Genomic DNA, 22,619 nt, shown 5'->3' on the forward strand with positions numbered 1-22,619 from the left:
CATATGGAGGTTCCCAGGCTAGGGGTTGAATCGAAGCTGTAGCCACCAGCCTACACCAGAGCCACAGCAACATGGGATCCGAGCCGCGTCTGCAACCCACACCACAGCTCACGGCAATGCCGGATCGTTAACCCACTGAGCAAGGGCAGGGACCGAACCCGCAACCTCATGGTTCCTAGTCGGATTCGTTAACCACTGCGCCACAACGGGAACTCCCATAATGATATTTAAAAGCTTTTGCACAGCAAAGCAAACTATAAATAAGACAAAAAAACAACCTATAGGGAGTTCCCTGGTGGCTCCGAAGTTGAGGACCTGGCATTGTCACTGCAGTGGCTGGGGTCATTTTTCAAAAATGGAAATAAAAGCCTTATCAATTTTTCATTCCATACCACCACGTGGTCCCGTTTATTTTGCTGCTGCTTTTTTTACATAGCAACCAACCAAGGGGGGCTTATTCTGGAAGTATCAGTCTGAGTCAATATTTGAAAATCAATAGCCTTAAGAAGAAACACATAATCATATCAATTGATGCCCCCAAATTGGATAAAATTCAATATTCAGTCATGATAAAATTCTTCAGCATGCCAGGGAGAAAAAGGAACCTCCTTAACCTGATAATGGGCAGCTACAAAAAGCTGATAGCTAATATCACACTGAAAGGTGAAAGACTGAAGGCTTTCCCCCTAAGATGGGGAACAAGGCAAGGATGTCCATTCTCATCATTTCTATTCAGCTTCGTATTAGAACTGCTAGCCAGTGCAACGAGGCAAGAAAAAGAAACAAAACGCATACAAATTAGAAAAGAGGAAGTAAAACTGTCCCTATTTGCATACAACATGGGAAGGTGTACAGGGCAGCCAGAGGTGGCAGGCAGGTCTTACTCTTCTGCAAGAGGTGGTCAAATTGTCTCCTGGTGGGAGGAGAGGCCTTGGTGTTGGGGAAAAGCAGGCCCGCCTAGAGGACGACTCCCCCCAAGGCTGCCCTAAGGCTTCTGCATCTTCTGGTGGGGGAGGGGCCTGAGGAGGCAGAATACAAACTTTTAGAGCCCCCACACCATCGAGAATAACTATGCTGTATCTCCTGGCCCAGCAGGGCCCTGGAGCTGGTGATAACTGCACACTGGTGACACCAGGAGGGCTGGGTCTTGTTGCTGAGAATGGGGACGTAGCTTTCTGTGCAGGTACACTTCTTGAGGTTGACAGATGGGGCCCCGCAAGGAGGGCTCAGGAAAGACCTCAAAGGCACTATTGGAGGTGTGGAGGATGAGGATGGTGATGAGGGCATAAAGGTCACGAACGCGCTGACCACTGCCCTTTCCTGCTTCTCATATCTCTCTGGTGAGGGCATGGAGGGGGCGGGGGCAGGAACCGTGGGTTGGCACATCTCTCCCATCCTCTCTCTGCAGAAGCCTAGGCAACCCAGTTCCAAGGCAGTTCCTGCTTGCCGGGGTCAAAGCGCAGGCCCTAGACTCCTGGGAGCTGGCAGACCAAACCTTTTATTTTAATTTATACTCCTTCTCACCCAAAGACAGATCAGCGAGAAGTGGTCACCCAGTGGTGAAACACAAAATTTTAGTTCAGACTCTGGGTATTTCCAACACTGGCCATTCTCTTGCTTCCTAGCCCCCTTTTCCTGTTTGTCTTCTCAAAACTGGTGCCCCTTCTAATTGTGTTATCCTGTTCTCCAGGACTCTTGGTCAAGTTCAATCTTTCCACTCACAACTCCCCTAATTCTCATCGTGGGTACATTTTTTCTCCACTCATTTCTCCTACAACCTTTCCTATCTCTTAGTCCAAGAGTTAACGGGGTAAATTTTGACTTGCTTCTGCTAAGGGCCAGCTGGCTGCCTTTGTTCTGTCTTGAATCGTCCCCTGCCAATCAGCAGAAGATGCACACCTCTTGGAACAAGGGAACTCACAGAGAGAGGCCCTTGGCGGGGCGCACACGTCTCAGCAAAAACAAATGACCTCTTGTTCTCCAAAGCTCTTGAGACACAAGGAGGAAAAATAATAAGCTCTTCTACTATCTTTGTCCTATGATACCTAAATGCTCTAGGTCCAAATACTGGCACTTTGTATTAATAAGTCAGCACAAGCAGCAGAAGGTAAAGGCGACAAGTTTTCTTACGGAGGTCGCAAGATAAGAGCCCTCCCGCTAAGAGAAAGAAAACTTTCAGAGTCTAACTGCAACCTCCTTCCTTGCCCCCTCTTCTTCAGTTTTTTTTTTCCTTTCTTTCTCCTTCCCCAGACCTGCGCCATCCAACAGAAATATAGCTAGAGCCACATACGTAATTTTAAATGTTCCAGTAGCCACAAAGGGGTGGAATTCATTTTAATGCTTTATTTAACGCAATAGACCCGAAATATTATCCTTTCGACGTGCAATCAATATAAAGATGGAGACGTTTTGCATTCTTTTTACCGTGCAAAGTCTTTGAAACCTGGTGTGCAATTTACACTTACAGAACTTCAGTTTCGGACTAGCTGCATTTCAAGCGCCTAATAACCACCGCACAGGGCAGTGAAGCCCAGGAGTTCCCCCTCTTCACCTCTCCGCCCACCCGGGCAGCAAGACCCGAAGATGGCGGGGATGGTAACTCTGCTACTCTGGTACTAAGAGCGGCAAAATCGGGAGGAAGCGAGACTGAGAGGTTGCGAAGTTGAAACCGCTCAGACAACACCTACCCCTCTGCCCCGCCCTCCTGACTCCGCGAGGCCGCTTTGGCTGCGGCGCGGGCTGCGAGGAACCACCAGAACCGCGGGAAAGTGCGGGCCTGGGGATGCTCGGGAGGGGAAGGGAGGAGGGAGAGCTGGGGGGGAGGAGGGAGTTGGGAGGAAGGGGGCTGTGGCGGGGGGCGGGGGGCGTGAAAGGCGCGGCGGGGACCTGCACGCATGCGTACTGCGCGCGCCCTCAAACGCAGCCAGGCCGCCTAGCAACCCGGTTTCCAGCCAGTGTCTCGCCGGAACAAGTGGCCTTCCCTGGAGTTCTGTTCCCACCAGCTGGTCTCGGCTCTTCCCTATCATTTCCCCTTCTCCCCTCCACTGGTTCCAATTTCGCCCACGGTGTGCGTCCCAAAACGCTGAACCGGCTCCTAAAATGAGTACTCGTGGTTTCCGCGTGGGAACCCACCTCTGGGGCCTCTGGCCCGCCCTCCGCTGGCTTAGGTGGCTGCTGGGGCTGGGGCTGCTCCTGGGGCTTCAGGCCGCCCTCTGCGTGGCTTTCTATCTCCCGGGGTTGGCTCCCGTCAACTTCTGCGAGGCGGACCAAGAGACTGCCACCTGCAAGGTGAGGACTAGAGGGAGGAAGTGAGATGTGAGGGGAAGGCTTTGGGTTGGGGTATGGAGCACTTCGGGGCCGACCAGTACTGGGAGCGCTCTGGACCCGGAATGCCTAAGCTCCCGCTACGGGTGTGTCTCAGGCTCTCAGTCTCGGAGCCTCGCACTTGGCGAGTCCGGATTTCTCTTTCCTCCCTGATCCTCTTTTCCCTCCCTCTCGGCTCCGCCCCCTTCCTCTCTTTTCCTCTCAGCTCCTCCTCCTGCTTCACTGCTCCTCCTTTTACCTTATTCTCTATGCACGTGCCCCGCCGTCTCGGCTTCGCCTTGTCCCCTCCCTCTCGGCTCCGCCCCGTCCTCCGTTTCTCCCTCCCAATTGGCTACTCCTCTTAGCTCCTCCTTCGTCATAGGTCCTCCTATTCTCCCTCCCTCTCGGCTCCTTCCTCTCGCGCTTGGTATCCGCTGCCTCTTTACCCCTTCCCCTCCTTATTGTCCCCCTCATGCCTTTCTAGGCTCACGCACTCTCTAAATGTTTCTTAGATACGTCCGCACTACATTTCCATCACCCCTCACTCCTGTGGTCTCACACTTTGACCTCCTTAATTCTTGTTAATTCACTTTGGTTTCCCCTGCGCAGTCTCTGCAAACAGCAAGTTAATTTGTACCTCTCAGACTTGCGAGAATAAAATGAGACAACGTATGACAAGCACTGACAAAAACACTTGGCACATGGTAAGCTTTCAATAAGTGGTAACTATTATCATTATTAGTTTTCTTTAGCCAGAGGTTTCTGGTCCAAGTCCTCTTCTGCACGTCCACCAGCCGCGAATAATTTCTTGATTCCCTTCCTTGGCAGCCTTGTTTTTGTCACTGTAAACTCACTCTAAAAAAAATTTTTTTTTGCAGGTAATCAATTCAAAAGGTATTAATGAATAGTAAGACGTATTTTCTGTCCCCAGGTTACCTAGTCGAGTGTGTGTGGGTGTGTTCCGGTAGAAGGTACCGCAGAGGCACTGCAGAGTTGAGAACAGTGCCGGGTGTGGTTTGGCTACAGACTTAGCCAACTTGAAACTTGAGGTTTTTAAAGGCCAGTTCTAGGTGCAGCAGATTTGCTCTTAAAACCTGGAGCTTGCCTTTTCCTCTGAGAAGTATTGATCCTGGTGTTTGAGCCCTCACCTTACCAAACACAAGTAACTAAGAAATGGCATTTAAAAATTATTTTCACATCTGCTTTTTCTCTGACTGGTAATACCTGGTCCTGGCTCTTTATTCTTTAGTTCAGCAGGCTTCCTAGCAAAGAAATATAATCTTTAATCATAACAAATGTCTGGAATCTCTTCTCTGTCAACTCTTTTCATTTTAGGCTGTTACTTGCCTCCCTAAATGTGTACTACTTTTTATTGAGATTGCACCTTCTTTCCTTTGGTGAGTCTCTCATTTTTGTTTTACACTCCAAACTTCCCTAATTCAGTAGTGTCCAGCTCCTTGATTTTTTTTTTTCTGTCTTTTTGCCTTTTCTAGTGCCGCTCCCGTGGCATATGGAGGTTCCCAGGCTAGGGGTTGAATCGAAGCTGTAGCTGCCGGGCTACACCAGAGCCACAGCAACACGGCATCGGAGCTGCGCCTGCAACCTACACCACAGCTCACGGCAACACCGGATCCCTAACCCACTGAGCAAGGCCAGGGATCGAACCCTCCACCTCATGGTTCCTTGTCGGATTCGTTAACCACTGTGCCACGACGGGAACTCCAGCTCCTTGATTTTTTTATTATTTTATTTTATTTTATTTTCCCACTGTACAGCAAGGGGATCAAGTTATCCTTACATGTATACATTACAATTACATTTTTTTCCCCCACCCTTTGTTCTGTTGCAACATGAGTATCTAGACAAAGTTCTCAATGCTACTCAGCAGGATCTCCTTGTAAATCTATTCTAAGTTGTGTCTGATAAGCCCAAGCTCCCGATCCCTCCCACTCCCTCCCCCTCCCATCAGGCAGCCACAAGTCTCTTCTCCAAGTCCATGATTTTCTTTTCAGCTCCTTGATTTTTTAAAGTTGTACTATTATGAAAGAGATTACATGCATGGTGGGTGGTTAGAAAATGCTGATACACAAAAATAAGAAAAAAACATTTCTAACAACTAGAGAATTACCACAGCTGATACCTTAGCATATATTCTGGATTTCTAAAAATACGTATTTATACCTACTTTCAATAGACTTTATTTTTCAGAGCAGTTTTAGGTTTGCAGCAAAACTGAGCAGAAAGTTCCTAAGTAGTCCTGCCCACATGCATGCCTAGCCTCCCCCATCATCAACATCCCCCACCAGAGTGGACTCTTTGTTACAATTGGTGGGCATGTGTTGAATCTTCCTTATCACCTAAAGTCCTAAAGTCCACAATTTACATTACGGTTCAATCTTGGTGTTGGACATCCTCTGAGTTTGGACAAATGTATGATGCCGCGTATCCATCATTATAGTTTCATTCAGAGTAATTTCACTGGCCTAAAAATCCTCTGTGTTCTCTGTTGATTCATTTCATCTTCCCTTTAACCCACGGCAACCAGTGATGTATTTATTTTCTCTGTAGTTCTGCCGTCTCCAGAATGTCACATAATGGGACGCATGTAGGATGTAGCCTTTTCGGATTGGCATCTTTCACGTAGTAATATGCACTAAAGTCTCTTCCATGTTTTTTCATGGTATTCTAGCTTGTTTATTTTTTAGTGCTGAATAATATTTCATTGTCTGGATGTACCACAGTTCATTTATCTATTCAGCCACTAAAGGACACCATGGTTGCTTCCGAGTTTTGACAATGAAGAATAAAGCTGCTATAAACATTGTGTGTAGGTTTTTGTGTGGACAGAAGTTTTCAACTCCTTTGGGTAAATACCAAGGAGCAAAATTACTGGATTATATGGTAAGAGTGTGTTTAGTTTTGTGAGGAGCTGCCCAACTGTCGTGCAAAGTGGCTGTACCATTTTACACTCCTACCAGCTATGAGAGTCGACATGCATTTTCTTTTGCTGAAGTCAAATCAGAGTAAAACATGTTATTTTGTAGCTTGTACTTTTCTGTTAACAACTCCCCATCTTTCCACATCAATATATTGTGTGTTTTTTTTTTTTTTTTTTTTTTTTTTTTTTGTCTTTTGTCCTTTTAGGGCTGCACCCACGGCATATGGAGGTTCCCAGGCTAGGGGTTGAATCGGAGCTACAGCTGCTGGTCTACACCACAGCTACAGTCATGCCAGATCTGAGCCGTGTCTGTGACGTACACCACAGCTCACGGCAACGCCGGATCCTTAACCCACTGAGTGAGGCCAGGGATTGAACCCGCCATCCTCAGGGTTCCTAGTCGGATTCATTTCCGCTGCGCCACGGCGGGAACTGCCACATCAATATATTGTTATCTCAGTTCACACTCAGATTTCCTCAGCTATCCTCAAAAAATCCAAACCAGAATCCAATCTAGGAGCACAGATTGCATCTGTTTGTTGTATTCTTATGGCTCTTTTAATCAAGCATAGTTCCTCCTTTTCTCTTCATAATACTGACTTATTAAAGGGACCAGTCTATTTTTCCTGTGGAATGTCCCTCCTCCTGGCTTTATCTGTTTCTTGCCTTGTGATAGCATTTAGCTTGGTTTCGTGGTTAAACTTGAACCCTTTGGAAAGTAATTGAAATATGTGTCAAAGTCTACAAAAATGTTTATCTCTCTTGATCGTAATGATCCCACTTCTTAGAATAACAGGCAGGGATGCAGGCAGATGAGAGGTTTTCTGTGAATGTCACATCTACCTGGGTTCTTTAGTCACATCAGTACCCTTCCCTGGAAGGCACCAATGTTATCAATTTCTTGTGCATCCTTCTTTTTATGATTATACAGACAAATATATATTTATACTCTTTTTTCCTCCATTTTTCCACACAAATGGTAGCATACCATTCTCATCTTTGTGTACCTTTATTCATGTAACAATACAGCTTGGGGAGTGTTTTATATAATTGCATAAAGAACATCCTCGTTTTTTAAAATGGTCACATTTTGCATTCCATCATGTGGAAGTGCTATATAGTCTTTTTTTTTTTTTTTTTTTTTTTTTTTTTTTGTCCTTTTAGGGCTGCACCTGCGGCACATGGAGGTTCCCAGGCTAGGGGTCTAATTGGAGCTGTAGCCACCGGCCTGCACCACAGCTCACGGCAATGCCGGATCCCTAACCCACTGAGTGAGGCCAGGGATTGAACTGGAAACCTCATGGTTCCTAGTCGGATGCGTTTCCACTAACCCATGTCTGGAACTCCATAGCCCTTTATTTATGTATTTACCTTGTTTCCAGTCTCTTGATCTTACCAGCCATTGCTGCACATGAAAATATATTTGTAGAATAAATTCTTAGGAATGGAATTGCTGGGTCAAAGAACAGTTTTTTAAAAAAAATTACTTAATGAATTTTATTACATTTATAGGTGTACAACAATCATCACAACCAAATTTTTCCAGCATTTACATCCCAAACCCTCAGTGCATCTCCCTACCGCCCACCCTGTCTCATTTGGAAACCATAAGTTTTTCAAAGTCTGTGAGTCAGTATCTGTTCTGCAAAGAAGTTCATTGTATCTTTTTTTAGATTCCACATGTGAGTGAAAGCATATGATGTTAGTGTCTCATTGTCTGACTGACTTCACTTAGCATGATAATTTCTATGTCCATTCATGTTGCTGCAAATGCCATTATTTCCTTTTAATGGCTGAGTAATATTCCATTGTGTATATGTACCACATCTTCTTTATCCACTCCTCTGTTGATGGACATTTAGGCTGTTTCCATGTCTTGGCTATTGTATATAGTGCTGCAGTGAACATTGGAGTACATGTGTCTTTTCCTTTTTTTATTTTACTTTATTTTTTTTGTCTTTTGTCTTTTGAGGGCTGAACCTGTGGCATATGGAGGTTCCCAGGCTAAGGGTCTAATTGGAGCTGTAGCCTCCGGCCTACACCACAGCCACAGCAACATCAGATCCCAGCCGTGTCTTTGACCCACACCACAGCTCACAGCAACACCGGATCCCCAACCCACTGAGTGAGGCCCGGGATCAAACTGGCAACCTCATGGTTCCTAGTCAGATTCGTTTCCACTGCACCACAATGGGAACTCCTACATGTGTCTTTTTGAGTCCTGGTTTTCTCTGGATAGATGCCCAGGAGTGGGATTCCTGGATCAAATGGTAGTTCTATGTTTAGTTTTCTGAGGAATCTCCATACTGCTTTCCACAGTGGTTGCTCCAATTTACGTTCCCACTAACAGTGTAATAGGGCTCCTTTTTCTCCACACCCTCTCCAACACTTATTCTTTGTGGACTTTTGGATGATGGCCATTCTGGCCGCTGTAAGGTGGTACCTCATAGTGGTTTTGATTTGCATTTCTCTAATAATGAGTGATGTTGAACATCTTTTCATGTGTTTTTTGGCCATCTGTATGTCTTCTTTGGAGAACTGTCTGTTTAGATCTTCTGCCCATTTTTGGATGGGGTTTTTTGTTTTTTTGGTATGGAGCTGCAGAAGGTGTTTATAAATTTTGGAGATTAATTCCTTGTCAGTCGATTCATTTGCAAAGATTTTCTCCCATTTTGTGCATTGTCTTTTCGTTTTGTTTAGGCTTTCCTTTGCTGTGCAGAAACTGTTAAGTTTAATTAAGTTCCATTTGTTTATTTTTGTTTTTATCGTCATTACTCTAAGAGGTTGTTCTGAGAAGATGTTGCTGTTGTTTATGTCAGAGAGTGTTTGGCCTATGTTTTCCTCTAAGAGTTTTATGGTATCTGGTCTTATATCTAGGTTTTTAATCCATTTGGAGTTTATTTTTGTGTATGGTGTTAGGAAGTGCTATAATTTCATTCTTTGACATGTGGCTGTCCAGATTTCTCAGCACCATTTATTGAACAGGCTCTCTTTTCTCCATCATGTATTCTTGCCTCCTTTGTCATAGATGAGTTGGCTGTAGGTGCGTGGATTTAATTCTGGGCTTTCTATCCTGTTCCACTGATCTCTATTTCTGTCTTTGTGCCAGTACCATACAGTTTTGGTGACTGTAGCTTTGTAGTGTAGCCTGAAGTCCGGGAGCCTGATTCCTCCAGCTCCATTTTTCTTTTTTAGGATGTCTTTGGCTATTCTGCGTCTTTTGTGCTTCCCAAAGAACAGTTTTTTTTGTTTTTTTTTGTCTTTTTTTTTTTTTTTGCCATTTCTTGGGCCGCTCCTGCGGCATATGGAGGTTCCCATGCTAGGGGTCGAATCGGAGCTGTAGCTGCCAGCCTACGCCAGAGCCACAGCAACGCAGGATCCAAGCCGCGTCTTCGACCTACACCACAGCTCACGGCAACGCCGGAACCTTGACCCACTAAGCAAGGGCAGGGATCGAACCCGCAACCTCATGGTTCCTAGTCGGATTCGTTAACCACTGCGCCACGACGGGAACTCCAAAGAACAGTTTAGATAGCACCAAATCGCTTTCCATGTATTAACTTACACTCCTACCAGCAATGTGTTAAGAGTGCCTGTTTCTGCATAGCTTGACAACAGTGTGTTACCAAACTTTTAAATCTATGACAATTTGATAGGTGGAAAATTGTGTGTTACGGTTGTAATTTGCATTGCTTTTATTAATCTTTTTTATGAATCTTTTTATTGAGAATCTTTTCATATAATTAAAAGCCATTTGTATTTTCTTTTCTGCGACCTATTTGTATATCCTTGCTCATTTTTCAATTTTTTTTTTTTTTAGGGCCGCATCCACGGCATATGAAGGTTCCCAGGCTAGGGATCAAATCAGAGCTGGAGTTGCCGGCCTACACCACAGCTCACAGCAATGCTGGATCCTTAACCTACTGAGTGAGGCCAGGGATCGCACCTGCGTCCTCATGGATGCTAGTCAGATTTGTTAACCACCGAACTATCATGGGAACTCCTCATTTTATACTAAGTTGCACATTTAAAAATTGATTTGTGGGAACTTTTTTTTTCTTTTTAGGGCTGCACCCACGGCATATGGAGGTTCCCAAGCTAGGGGTGAGATTGGAGCTGTAGCTGCTGACCTACACCACAGCCACAGCAATGTGGGATCTGAGCCGCATCTGTGACCTACACCACAGCTCACAAAACACCGGGTCCTTAACCCACTGAGTGAGGCCAGGGCTCGAACCTGCGTCCTCATGGGTGCTAGTTACATTCGTTTCCGCTGAGCCAAGACGGGAACTCCCTGTGTGAACTCTTAAATGAGGAAACTAGTTCCTTATCTGTGACATCCTTTTTCCAACTTGTCAGTTGTCTTTTGGCTTTGGTTATTGGTTTTTTTTTTTTTTTTTGTCATTTATAAAAATTGGCTTTCAGGGAGTTCCTGTCATGGCTCAGTGGTTAACGAATCCGACTAGGAACATTGAGGTTGCGAGTTTGATCCCTGGCCATGCTCAGTGGGTTAAGGATCCAGTGTTGAGCTGTGGGGTAGGTTGCAGACGCAGCTTGGATCCTGAGTTGCTGTGGCTGTGGTGTAGGCCGGCGGCTACAGCTCTGATTAGACCCCTAGCATGGGAACTTCCATATGCTGTGGGAGCAGCCCAAGAAATGGCAAAAAGACAAAAAAGAAAAAAAAAAAAAGAAAAAAAAGAAAAATTGGCTTTCAGAAATTCCCTGGTAGCACAGCAGGTTAAGGATCTGGTATTGTCACTATTGTGGCCCTGGTTACAGCTGTGCTGCTGGTTTGATCCCTGGCCTGGAACTTCTGAATGCCATGTGTGTGGCCAAAATAAAAAGAAATACATATGGTAAGCTCCAGGGAGTTCCCTGTGGTCTAGTGGCTAGGACTCAGTGCTTTTGCCACTGTGGCCTGTGTTCAGTCCCTGGTCTGGGAACTGAAATCCCACATCAAGCTGGTACACGCCGTGGCAATAAATAAATAAATAAATGTATGTATGTATGTATGTATGTATGTATGTATGTACTAACTGAAATCCCACATCAAGCTGGTACACGCCGTGGCAATAAATAAATAAATAAATAAATAAATAAATGTGTGTATGTATGTATGTATGTACGTACTAAGCTCCAAATATGTATTTTATTTATTTATTTATTTTGTCCTTGCCTGAGGGATGCCAAAGTTCCCAGGCCAGGGATCAAACCCGAGCCACAGCAGCAGCTCAAGCCACAGCAGTGACAATGGCAAATCCTAACTGCTAGGCCATTAGGGAACTCCCAAGTATGCATTTTATTTTATTTTATTTTATTTTTTTGGCCTTTTCTCTCTTTAGGGCTGTACCCAGGGCACATGGAGGTTCCCAGGCTAGGGGTCCAATTGAAGCTGTAGCTGCTGGCCTACACCACAGCCACAGCAATGCCAGATCTGAGCTGAGTCTGTGACCTACACCACAGCTCACGGCAGCGCTAGATCCTTAACCCACTGATGGAGGCCAGGGATTGAACCTGCATCCTCATAGATCCTAGTCAGATTCGTTTCTACTGAGCCATGTTGGGAACTCCTAGTTCAAATCTTGTACACTGTCATCTTGGGGACTCTGGATGAGAACTATCATCTTTAATTGTCTGCTGTCCTTTAGAAACTTTTGCCTATTCACCTTTATAAAACTATAACGACATGTGTTGCTGTTGCTAAATTTCTGGTTAGATTTCACTGAGTGCAGATACGATTCTCTTGTTTTACAGAGTTATAGAAAGGTTATTTATATTTGTTCCCAAACATGAGAATTTTGTATGTCCTCTTCTTTAAAAAAAAAAAAAAAAAAAGCAAAACTAACCATATGCTAAAGATGATACCAAAAGATTAATTTTTTAAAAAGCAGGGTATGGAATTTTGAAAAAGAGTTAAAGAGATTACCTACCTTCAGCTGTTTTAGTGATTTAAAAAATCATCTGGGGAGTTCCCATTGTGGTGTAGTGGGTTAAGAATCTGACTTCAATGGCTTGGGTCATTGTGGAGCCTCAGGTTCTATCCCCGGCCTGGTGCAGTGGGTTAAGGATCCAGTGTTGCCGCAGCTGTGGCTCAGACTCAGTCCCTGGCCTGGGAACTTCCATTTGCTGTGGGCACATCCCCCCAAAAATCCTACCTAGAGCACAACTAAAATCCAGGGAAGTAAGCAAAGCATCCTTTGAAGAGGAGAGCCAGAACAGATATTGTAACAGCTATACTGCACTAGATATTGAAATATCTGTATCATAATAGATATCAGAATGTTCATGCACTAATTTCATGCCCTCAGACGGTCTTTTCGACATAATTTAAAAAACTTTAAAAAATTTTATTATTACTGGAGTATAGTTGATTTACAATGTGTCCTCAAGTTCTGTTGTACAACAAAGTGACCCATTTCCCTGTGCTGGACAGTAGGATCCTATTGCCCATTCATTCCAGATATAACAGTTTACATCCCCCAAACCCCCAAAATGCCCATCCATCCCCCCTCCCCCCCACCCAGCAGCCCCAGGTCTGCTCTTCTTGGCCATGATTTATTTCTGTTTTTTGTTTGTTTGTTACTTTTAGATAGGATCATCTGTTCCATGTTTTAGATTCCTCGAATAAGTGATATATGGTCTTTGTCTTTTTCCTTCTGGCTCACTTCACTTAGTATGAGAGTCTCCAGATCCAGCCTTGTTGCTGCAAATGGCATTAGTTTGTCTTTTTTTATGGCTGAAAGACACAGTTTGTTTTTTCAACTTGAGTATAGTTGATTTACAATATTATATTTAATGCAGGTGTACAACAAAGTGATTCAATGTTTTTATAAATTATACTTAAAGTTATTATATATATATTTTATTTATTTATTTATTTATTTTTTGTCTTTTTGCCATTTCTTGGGCCGCTCCCACAGCACATGGAGGTTCCGAGGCTAGGGGTCGAATTGGAGCTGTAGCCGCCGGCCTATACCACAGCTGCAGCAACGCGGGATCTGAGCCACATCTGCAACCTACCCCACAGCTCATGGCAATGCCAGATCCTTAACCCATTGAGCGAGGCCAGGGATTGGACCTGCAACCTCATGGTTCCTAGTTGGATTCGTTTCCAATGCTCCGCAATGGGAACTCAATATTTGTTTTATTTTTAGATTCCACATGTTAGGGATATCGCATAGTATTTTTTTCTTTCTCTGACTTATTTCACTTAGTATACGCGCCCCCCCCCCCTTTTTGACCATGCCAAGGGCATGCAGAAGTTCCCGGGCCAGGTACTGAACCCCCGCCACAGCAATTACCTGAGCCACAGCAGTAACAACGCTGGATCCTTAACCTGCTGAGCCACCAGGGAAGTCCTTTTTACGGTCTTTTTAACAGTTTTAACAAACCTAGTCATTTATCCCACAGATTGAAGGCTTGCCCTATCTATAGCAGATTCGGGGTGTGGGGGGGAATAAGGGAGCAGAGGCATAATGACAGCTGACTACCAAAAAGATAGAGACACATAATCTTTACAAACAAGTTTATGTCCTTGTTTGGTGGGGTAAGGGGGTGTGGGTCGCAGGGGTATAAGTGATCATCTCTAGCCATTTGGTTTTGGGGCAAATAGCTTATCTCATTTGATACTGAAGATGTCACAGAGTCAAAGCAGTGCAATGATTGATTGATGTTCAAACTGTCCCTGAGTCATCAAGGAAGGTTAAATTTTCATCATGTTCTATTTAAGAAACAGTGAAGAAAGAGTGAAGTGTACTTTAGAATAATTCTTATTAAAATGGTTAAAATAATGCAAGAATAGCACTTATGTAGGTAGCTTTAATTATTTCAAGTTCTTAACTTGAATTCTGTGGACACTAGGGGCCCTATTAAGCCTCTTTTTTAAATTTTTTATTTTATTATTTTTTTTAAGATCTAACTATTTCATTTATTCATTTATTTATTTTGCTTTTTTAGGCCTGCACCTCTGGCATATGGAAGTTTCCAAGCTAGGGGTCAAATTGGAGCTGCTGCTGCTGGCTTACGCCACAGCCACAGCAATGTGGGATGCGAGCTGCGTCTGCAACCTGCACCACAGCTCACGGCAACGCTGGATCCTTAACCCACTGAGCGAGGCCGGGGATTGAACCTGCATCCTCATGGATACTAGCCGGGTTCATTACTGCTGAGCATGATGGGAACTCCCTCGATGAAACCTCTTAAGGCCAAAGATTGAATTTGGCAAATAAGAGTGCTTTTTCTGGGGAGAGGGGCCATGGTTTTCATCATATTCTCAAAGGGTTCTATAATTTTAAAAAGTTAAGAATGGCTGAGGTGTCTGAAAAATTCATGTAATTCAGAGACCCTGATGATGCCAGATAAATGAAATGTTATGAATTTATAGCTATACTGTGTTAAAAATTTATGACTATACTGTGTTGTAGATTTATAACACTGCACTAAGTTATAAATTTATAACTGTACAGTTATAAATTGATTGGATAACCAGTGACCTTTCAGTTACTTCATTATGTATTTTGCAAGTGCTACCTTATTTTAGTTTGTATTATTAATGAATTTTTTTTTTCCTTCTTGTAGTCATCTGTAGCACTATTTGTAAATAGTCTGGACTCAGTGGAACCTGCTGTCTTATGAATATAATATGTAAGTTATAAGTATTATAATTATATCTGATATAGTTGATAAAGTATGATTAATTTATGTCCCAGTTATGGTATAATTGTGTTAAAATGTGCCTTAAGTTTTTAACGTTAATGAGCAAAAGCCTTGGATATACTAAGAAATGTGGTGGTAATTTTATAATAAAAGTAACAGGAAAAATGATTAGAATATATGAGACAAATGTTTAAAAGATTAGGAAGTTGCCATACTTGATTTTTCTCCCTAAACATGGCAAATTATAAATTTACTACACTTTGAACCTTAAAAAAAGTCTTTGTGGAGTTGTATCTTATTTGTGAAACAGAGAAGTGCATACTAAAGGTTTTAATGGATGAAGGTGCTTAGTTTAGCAGTGAGCAGTTATTATAATCGAGATTAACTGTGATGAATCATTTGAGAATAACAACAAATGATATGCTTCTTAGAAAAAGGGATTGTAGTTCCCCTTGATACTACTTTATTTCCACTAATTAAGATGAATAAAGTCTGGTCTGATTTTCATTAAAATACCAGCTGTAAATGTAGGGTGTTGGTATGAATATGTAATATATTATACAGACCTGCCTTTTATTTTAGCTTCTACTTAAGCCATTTTATATGTATTTACTTGTTTGTGTATTTTGGCTGCGCCTGTGGCATACAGAATTTTCTGGGCCAGGGACTGAACTTGTGACGCAGCAGCAATCTGAGCCACTGCAGTGGCAATGCCTGATCCTTAATCCACTGTCCCACAATGAAACTCCTTAAGTCATTTTATATTCAAATTTACTTAAAGGTAGTTGTAATTCTTTTTACCTAGTAATCATTTAATTTGTGAACATGTGGGAATGTGTTAGGGAGGGAATTTTGTTTCTTGTTTCCCTTTGATCAGAACTAATAATTACAGTTTCTCAGTGTCTCAGGTTGGAATCAGTATAGACTTTAAGCCGTTATTTGCTTATTTGTGCTTATATTAATTTGAAGTTTAACCGTGAAAATACTGTTGATTTCTTTTCCTCTTCTTTTTTTTTTTTATTTTTTATTTTTTTTTTTGTCTTTTTGCTATTTCTTGGGCTGCTCCCACGGCATATGGAGTTTCCCAGGCTAGGGGTCTAATCAGAGCTGTAGCTGCCAGCCTACGCCAGAGCCACAGCAACGCAGGATCCGAGCCACGTCTGCGACCTACACCACAGCTCACGGCAACGCCAGATCCTTAACCCACTGAGCAAGGGCAGGGATCGAACCCGCAACCTCATGGTTCCTAAGCAGATGTGCTAACCACTGCGTCACGACGGGAACTCCGGTTTATTATTTTTTTTTATGACAGCTGCATTTGCTGCATATGAAAGTTCCTGGGCCAGGGGTTGAATCCAAGCCAGGGCTGAAACCTACACCCCAGCTGTGGCAAAACTGGATCCTTTAACCCACTACGCCTGGCTGGAGATAGAACCTGAGCCGCCACAGCGACCCAAGCTGCCGCAGTTGGAGTCTTAATCCAGTGCACCACAGTGGAAACTCCTCATTGTTTAATCTTTTTTTTTTTGGTCTTTTGTCTTTTCAGGGCAGTACCCGCGGCATATGGAGGTTCCCAGGCTAAGTGTCTAATGGAGCTGTAGCTGCCAGCCCACGCCCCAGCCACAGCAACGCCAGATCTGAGCTGCGTCTGCGACCCACACCACAGCTCACAGCAAAGCCGGATCCTTAACCCAATGAGCGAGGCTAGGGATTGAACTGGCAACCTCATGGTTCTTAGTCAGATTCGTTTCCATTGCGCCAGGACAGGAACTCCCTTCATTGTTTGTTCTTGCTCGTTGTTTTCTGATTAACAGCACTGGCACTTCACCTTGATAATCTCCCATAACTAGACTTTGTAAACAAGCGATTTCATATTAAAAGTATTAAATATTTTATTACCACTTTTCTTGGTAACAGCCTTATTGAGAGATAATTCACCACATAATTCACCCATTCATAAGCATGCAATCAATGCTTTTCTTTTTCCCGGGCCCAGGTCAGGGATCGAACCTGAGACACAGCAGCAACCCAAGCCACAGCAGTGACAATGCCGAGTCTTTAACCACTAGGCCACCAGGGAACTCCAAATGCTTTTTAGTATATTCATAGAGTTAGTTTTGTAACCATCACTACAACCAATTTTATTCTCACTTTTTTTTTGTTTTGTTTTTTTTTTGGCTGCCCCCATGGCATGTGGAAGTTTCTGGGCCAGGGATCTATCCCAAACCACAGCAGTGACATGAGCCTCAGCAGTGATAATGCCTGACCCCTAACCTACTGGGCCACCAGGGAATTCCTGTTATCACTTTTAAGCGAAGGGTTCTATATCAGGGTAGTTTTTAGAAAGCTGCAGTGGCTTTTACATGCCACCTTATGTAATACTGAAGAAGACAAATTCTTCTGTTCAGTGGGGAAAGCAGTGTGTGTGTGTGTGTGTGTGTGTGTGTGTGCACACGCGTGTGTGTATCTAGTATAATCATTTGTATTGAAATGTCTAGGAGATGGTGCTGAGAATGATAGCATGCTGAAGTCTTGGACTAAAAGTCTTTTCTGTACGATGATGTGCTTATTTGGTGACATTTGATTTAAAAAATTTAGTCAAATCGCTTAATATTTTTAATTTTCTTTCTTAACAGTTTTAACAAGACAGAAACATGTTCAAAAGTTTGTGTAAAATTTTATGATATAGCAAGTGAAGATCGAAAGAAAAGGCTGGATTTTTTGAAGAAAGGAACACAGCTGAATTATCAACGTCACTGGTAAGTTTGGCATCTGAACCCACATGGCGTAATTCCTCAGTTCCTTTCAGAAGTAGTTTTGGGAGTTCCCGTCGTGGCTCAGTGGTTAGCACATCTGATTAGGAACCATGAGGTTGCGGGTTCGATCCTTGGCCTTGCTCAGTGGGATAAGGATCTGGCATTGCCGTGAGCTGTGGTGTAGGTCGCAGACGCGGCTCAGATCCTGCGTTGCTGTGGCTCTGGTGTAGGCCGGTGGCTACAGCTCTGATTTGACCCCTAGCCTGGGAACCTCCATGTGCCACAGGAGAGGCCCTAGAAAAGGCAAAAAGACAAAAAAAAAAAAAAAAGAAAAGAAAAAGAAGAAGTAGTTTTAATACCTCCCTGACATTGAATACTGTTTTTTGGGACTTAGATTAAAAATCTGAACTTACATAAGTTCCCTGGCGGCTCAGCATGTTGAGGATCTGGCAATGTCACTGATGTGGCTCGGGTCACTGCTGTGGTGTGTGTTTGATCCCTGGCCTGGGAACTTCCTCATGCTGTGGGTGCACCTCCCCAAAACACTGAACTTACATACATGTAAGATGATGTTAACATTGCTTGATGTGAAATTCTTGTTAAATCTGTTACTGAAAAATATTTATATTTAGAGAGTTCCCTTTGTGGCTCAGTGGTTAACGAACCCAACTAGGATCCATGAGGATGCGGGTTCTACCCCTGACCTCGCTCAGTGGGTTAAGAATCTGGCGTTGCCTCGAGCTGTGGTGTAGGTCGCAGAAGTGGCTGGGATCTGGCATTGCCATGGCTGTGGTGTAGGCCGGCAGCTGTAGCTCCAATTCAGCCTCTAGCCAGGGAACCTCCATATGCTGTGGGTGCGGCCCTAAAAAACAAAAAAAAAAGTTTATATTTAGGGTTATTGATAATATACCAGTGATATGGTGTTGTGATATGGAAGATGGAAAAAAGCACTGCACACCAGGATTTCCGATAGGATGTTTTATTACCAAAAGTAGCGTATCAAAAGGTGCTTGCTGGAGTTTTTCCATCGTGGGGCTGCGGAAATGAATCTGATTAGGAACCATGAGGTTGTGGGTTTGCTCCCTGGCCTTGCTCAGTGGGTTAAGGATCTGGTGTTGCCGTGAGCTGTGGTGCAGGTTGCAGATGCGGCTCGGATCTGGTGTTGCTGTGGCTGTGGTGTAGGTCAGCAGCTGTAGCTGTGATTAGACCCCTAGCCTGGGAACCTCCATATGCTGCGGGTGCGGCCCTAAAAAGCAAAACAAAAGACCAAACAGACAGAACAAAAGATGCTTGCATTATCAATGTAGTATTGAGAGCTTACTACAGAAATGTAAGAACGTTGCTTCACTTACAGTTTGCTTTCTATTACAGTCACTTAAAAAGCATCAATGAGACACCTACCAGCTTCTTGGTTTGGGGCTAGGTGTTGAGAGTATGAAGGCAAGTAGATGTGATCCCTGTCCTCTAGAAGGTCACCGTCCTGAGTAGGGAGATAGACGTGTAAGCAGTTCAGTGCCAAAAAGTGTCCTATGGTAGGAGACTGAGGGGCAAGGAGGACATAATGGAAGGAATGAAAGGGCGTTTGTCCGATGAACGGGTGGGTGAGCATTTCTAGTCGGGCCGTCAGTGTGGTCAAGAGCTTGGAAGTCTGAAAATAGCATACACTGTGGTGGGGGAGCTGTGAGCAGCTGAGCATGTCTGTGGCATAAGTTCTGGGGTTTGGGGGTTGCAGACGGGATGAAGCTGAAAAGGGGGGTGGGCAGAAGGCAGATCATGGAGCCAGGGCCTGCATACAAGGGGAAGGAAAATAGCATTGAACACCTGTTATGAGCCAGAAGCAAGGTTGTATTACTCTATACACAGTGACTGATTTAATCCTCAGAACAGCCCTGTTGCTAGAATCTACTTCTGCTGTTTTACAGATGATGAAATTCAGTCACTGAGACGGTAAGTGACATGACTAGGGACATACAGCTAGTAAGTGGCAGAGACAGGACTCCAACTCAGATCTTTTTGGCTTGCAAGTCCCAGTCGTACTGTGTTTGAAATCTGCCTTGTGCTTCTCCAACTGCTTTCCACTGGGCCCTAGGGTAACAGAAATATCTTAGAAGTTCCCGTGGTGGCTCAGTGGAAACGAATCTGACTAGTGTCCATGAGGACTCAGGTTTGATCCCTGGCCTCACTCAGTGGGTTAAGGATCTGGCATTGCCATGAGCTGTGGTGTAGGTTGCAGACGTGGTCGGATCCTGTGTTGCTGTGGCTGTGGTGTAGGCTGGCATCTATAGCTCTGATTTGACCCCTAGCCTGGGAACCTCCATATGCCGCTGGTGAGGCCCTAAAAACACACACACACACACACACAAAAGGATCTTAGGTCTGCCGTGGAGGCTAATGGAGAGGCTGAATGGGCATGAAAGGGCTCAACCAAGGCAGCACTGCTTTTAATCTGTCTTTTTTTTTTTTTTTTGGTCTGAGGCCTATGGAGGTTCCCACTTTTGGGGTCAAATTGGAGCTATAGCTGCCGGCCTATGCCACAGCCTCAGCAATGCCAGATCTGAGCCATGTATGTGACCTACACCAGAGCTCATGATAGTGCTGGATCCTTAACCCACTGAGCAAGGCCAGGGATCGAACCCACAACCTTGTGGTTCCTACTCAGATTCGTTTCTGCTGCACCACAACGGGAACGCCTATAATCTGTCTTAAACGTGGAAACTCAATGTGTATCAATGATGGGGATGAAAGAGTTCCCTGGTGGCTCAGTGGGTTAAGGATCTGGCATTGTCACTGCTGTGGCTCGGGTTCAATCCCTGACCTGGGCACTTCCGTGTGCCTTGGTTCTGCCAAAACACAATAAAACAACAAACAAAAAAATCCCTAATGGGGATGAAAGGGAAGGGTGAGAGAGTAGCATAGGATGACTGCCAGGTTTCTGGCTTGGCTGTCTAATTGATGGTACCCCTTCATTGTTGTTTTCTTTCCAGGGAAAGGGGCAGTGCTTCTTGAATTTCAGTCATTTATATACCACCTTGGTGATTTTTACCACCTCTGAGGCACCTTTATTATTTTTATCCATAATTTCACTTAGGGAGTTCCCATTGCGGCTCAGTGGGTTATGGACCTAACTAGTATCCATGAGGATATGGGTTTGATGCCTGGCCTTGCTCAGTGAATTAAGAATCAGGCATTGCTGGGAGCTGTGGTCACAGATGTGGCTCAGATCTGGCGTTGCTGTGGCTGTGGTGTAGCCTGGCAGCTGCAGCTTCAATTTGACCCCTAGCCTGAGAACCTCCGTATGCCAAGGGTATGACCCAAAAAAAAAAAAAAAAAAAAAAAAAAAAAAAAACCCCAAAAGACAAAAACCAAAAAACAAAAAAACATAATTTAACTTAAATTTATTTAATTTTGTCTTTTTTTTTTTTTTTTTGCCTTTTCTGGGGCCGCTCCTGTGGCATATGGAGGTTCCCAGGCTAGGGGTCGAATCGGAGCTGTAGCCACTGGCCTACACCAACCACAGCCACAGCAACACGGGATCCGAGCCGCGTCTGCGACCTACACCACAGCTCATGGCAACGCCAGATCCCTAACCCACTGAGCAAGGCCAGGGACCGAACCTGCAACCTCATGGTTCCTAGTCGGATTCACTAACCACTGAGCCACAACGGGAACTCCTTAAACTTATTTAAAAGGAAGTTACAGAAATCACAAGTTTAGTGTACCACCTATGTATTTTATTCATCAATTTTCAATAAATTAAAAAGCAGAGTACAAATTGTTTACTACTGCCTAAAATTATCTCATATATCCCCAGTGGTATGTATTCTTCACAGTGGGAAACATTTACATGGGGATATGGAGGAAAAGCAGCAAACAATTGCTTAGTTGATAATTCTTTTAAAGTAAGGAAAAGGAGGAGTTCCCGTCGTGGCTCAGTGGTTAGTGAATCCGACTAGGAACCATGAGGTTGCGGGTTTGATCCCTGGCCTTGCTCAGTGGGTTAGGGATCGGGTGTTGCCATGAGCTGTGGTGTAGGTCGCAGATGCGGTTCGGATTGACCCCTAGCTCTGATTCGACCCCTAGCCTGGGAACCTCCATATGCCTTGGGAATGGCTCAAGAAAAGGCAAAGAGACAAAAATAAATAAATAAAGTAAGGAAAAGGAGTTATGGAAAAGGAGAATATTGGATTAACATAGTCTGTTTGACACTATATGAAAATCTAAGGAGTTCCCTGGTGGTGCAGTAGGTTAAGAATCTGGCATTGTCACTGCTGTGGCTTAGTTCACTGCTGTGGCACAGGTTTGATCCCTGGCCCTGGAATTTCCACATGTCATGGGCACAGCCAAAAAAAGAGAGAGTCTATATGGAACGGTTCTTTGGGACCATTTAAAGACCACATCTTTGAAGATCAATTCTGTAAAGAATAAATGGACCAATAGGATGAAAGTGCCCCTGTGGGCCCGAGTAGCGGTAACTTTTATTAACATTTGTGAGTTGCCAATCTAAGATTACCAGGGTTAAGTAAAACCAGCAGTTGTCTTTTGGGCATCCCTTTTATATATAGAGGAATGCTTTGTGAATTTTCTCATTTTTAAAAAATTATTTATTTATTTTTTGTCTTTTTAGGGCCACACCCGTGGCATATGGAGGTTCCCAGGCTAGGGAACCACAAGCCTACACCACAGCCACAGCAACGCCAGATCTGAGCCACGTCTGTGACCTACACCACAGCTCATAGCAACACCAGATCCTTAACCCACTGAGCGAGGCCGGGGATCAAACCCACAACCTCATGGTTTCCTAGTCGGATTCGTTTCTGCTGCACCACGATGGGAACTCCCTTTTCTCATTTATTTTAAAGGGTATTTATTTTTAGATTCCCTCCCATTGCAAAGTTAAAGCTGTAGGGGAGTTGTTTATCCTGTTTAAGGATCTGGCGTTGCCTTGAGCTGTGGTGTAGGTGGAATAT

At 44.0% G+C, this 22,619-nt stretch overlaps 1 long non-coding RNA gene across 7 annotated transcripts in view; it reads left to right on the forward strand.

Annotated features, from left to right (window-relative positions):
* Positions 2,873-22,619, forward strand: part of LOC102165590 — a 90,201-nt gene continuing 70,454 nt past the window's right edge. For 5 of the 7 annotated variants that reach the window (XR_002340645.1, XR_002340643.1, XR_002340640.1 and 2 more), the window contains exons 1-3: positions 3,295-4,007; positions 14,819-14,884; positions 17,533-17,655. This is a non-coding gene — a long non-coding RNA (uncharacterized LOC102165590). The other 2 variants (XR_002340642.1, XR_002340646.1) reach the window with 2 other exon arrangements.

This window comes from Sus scrofa, chromosome X (assembly GCF_000003025.6).
Source record: "Sus scrofa isolate TJ Tabasco breed Duroc chromosome X, Sscrofa11.1, whole genome shotgun sequence".
NCBI classification, from domain to species: Eukaryota; Metazoa; Chordata; class Mammalia; order Artiodactyla; family Suidae; genus Sus; species Sus scrofa.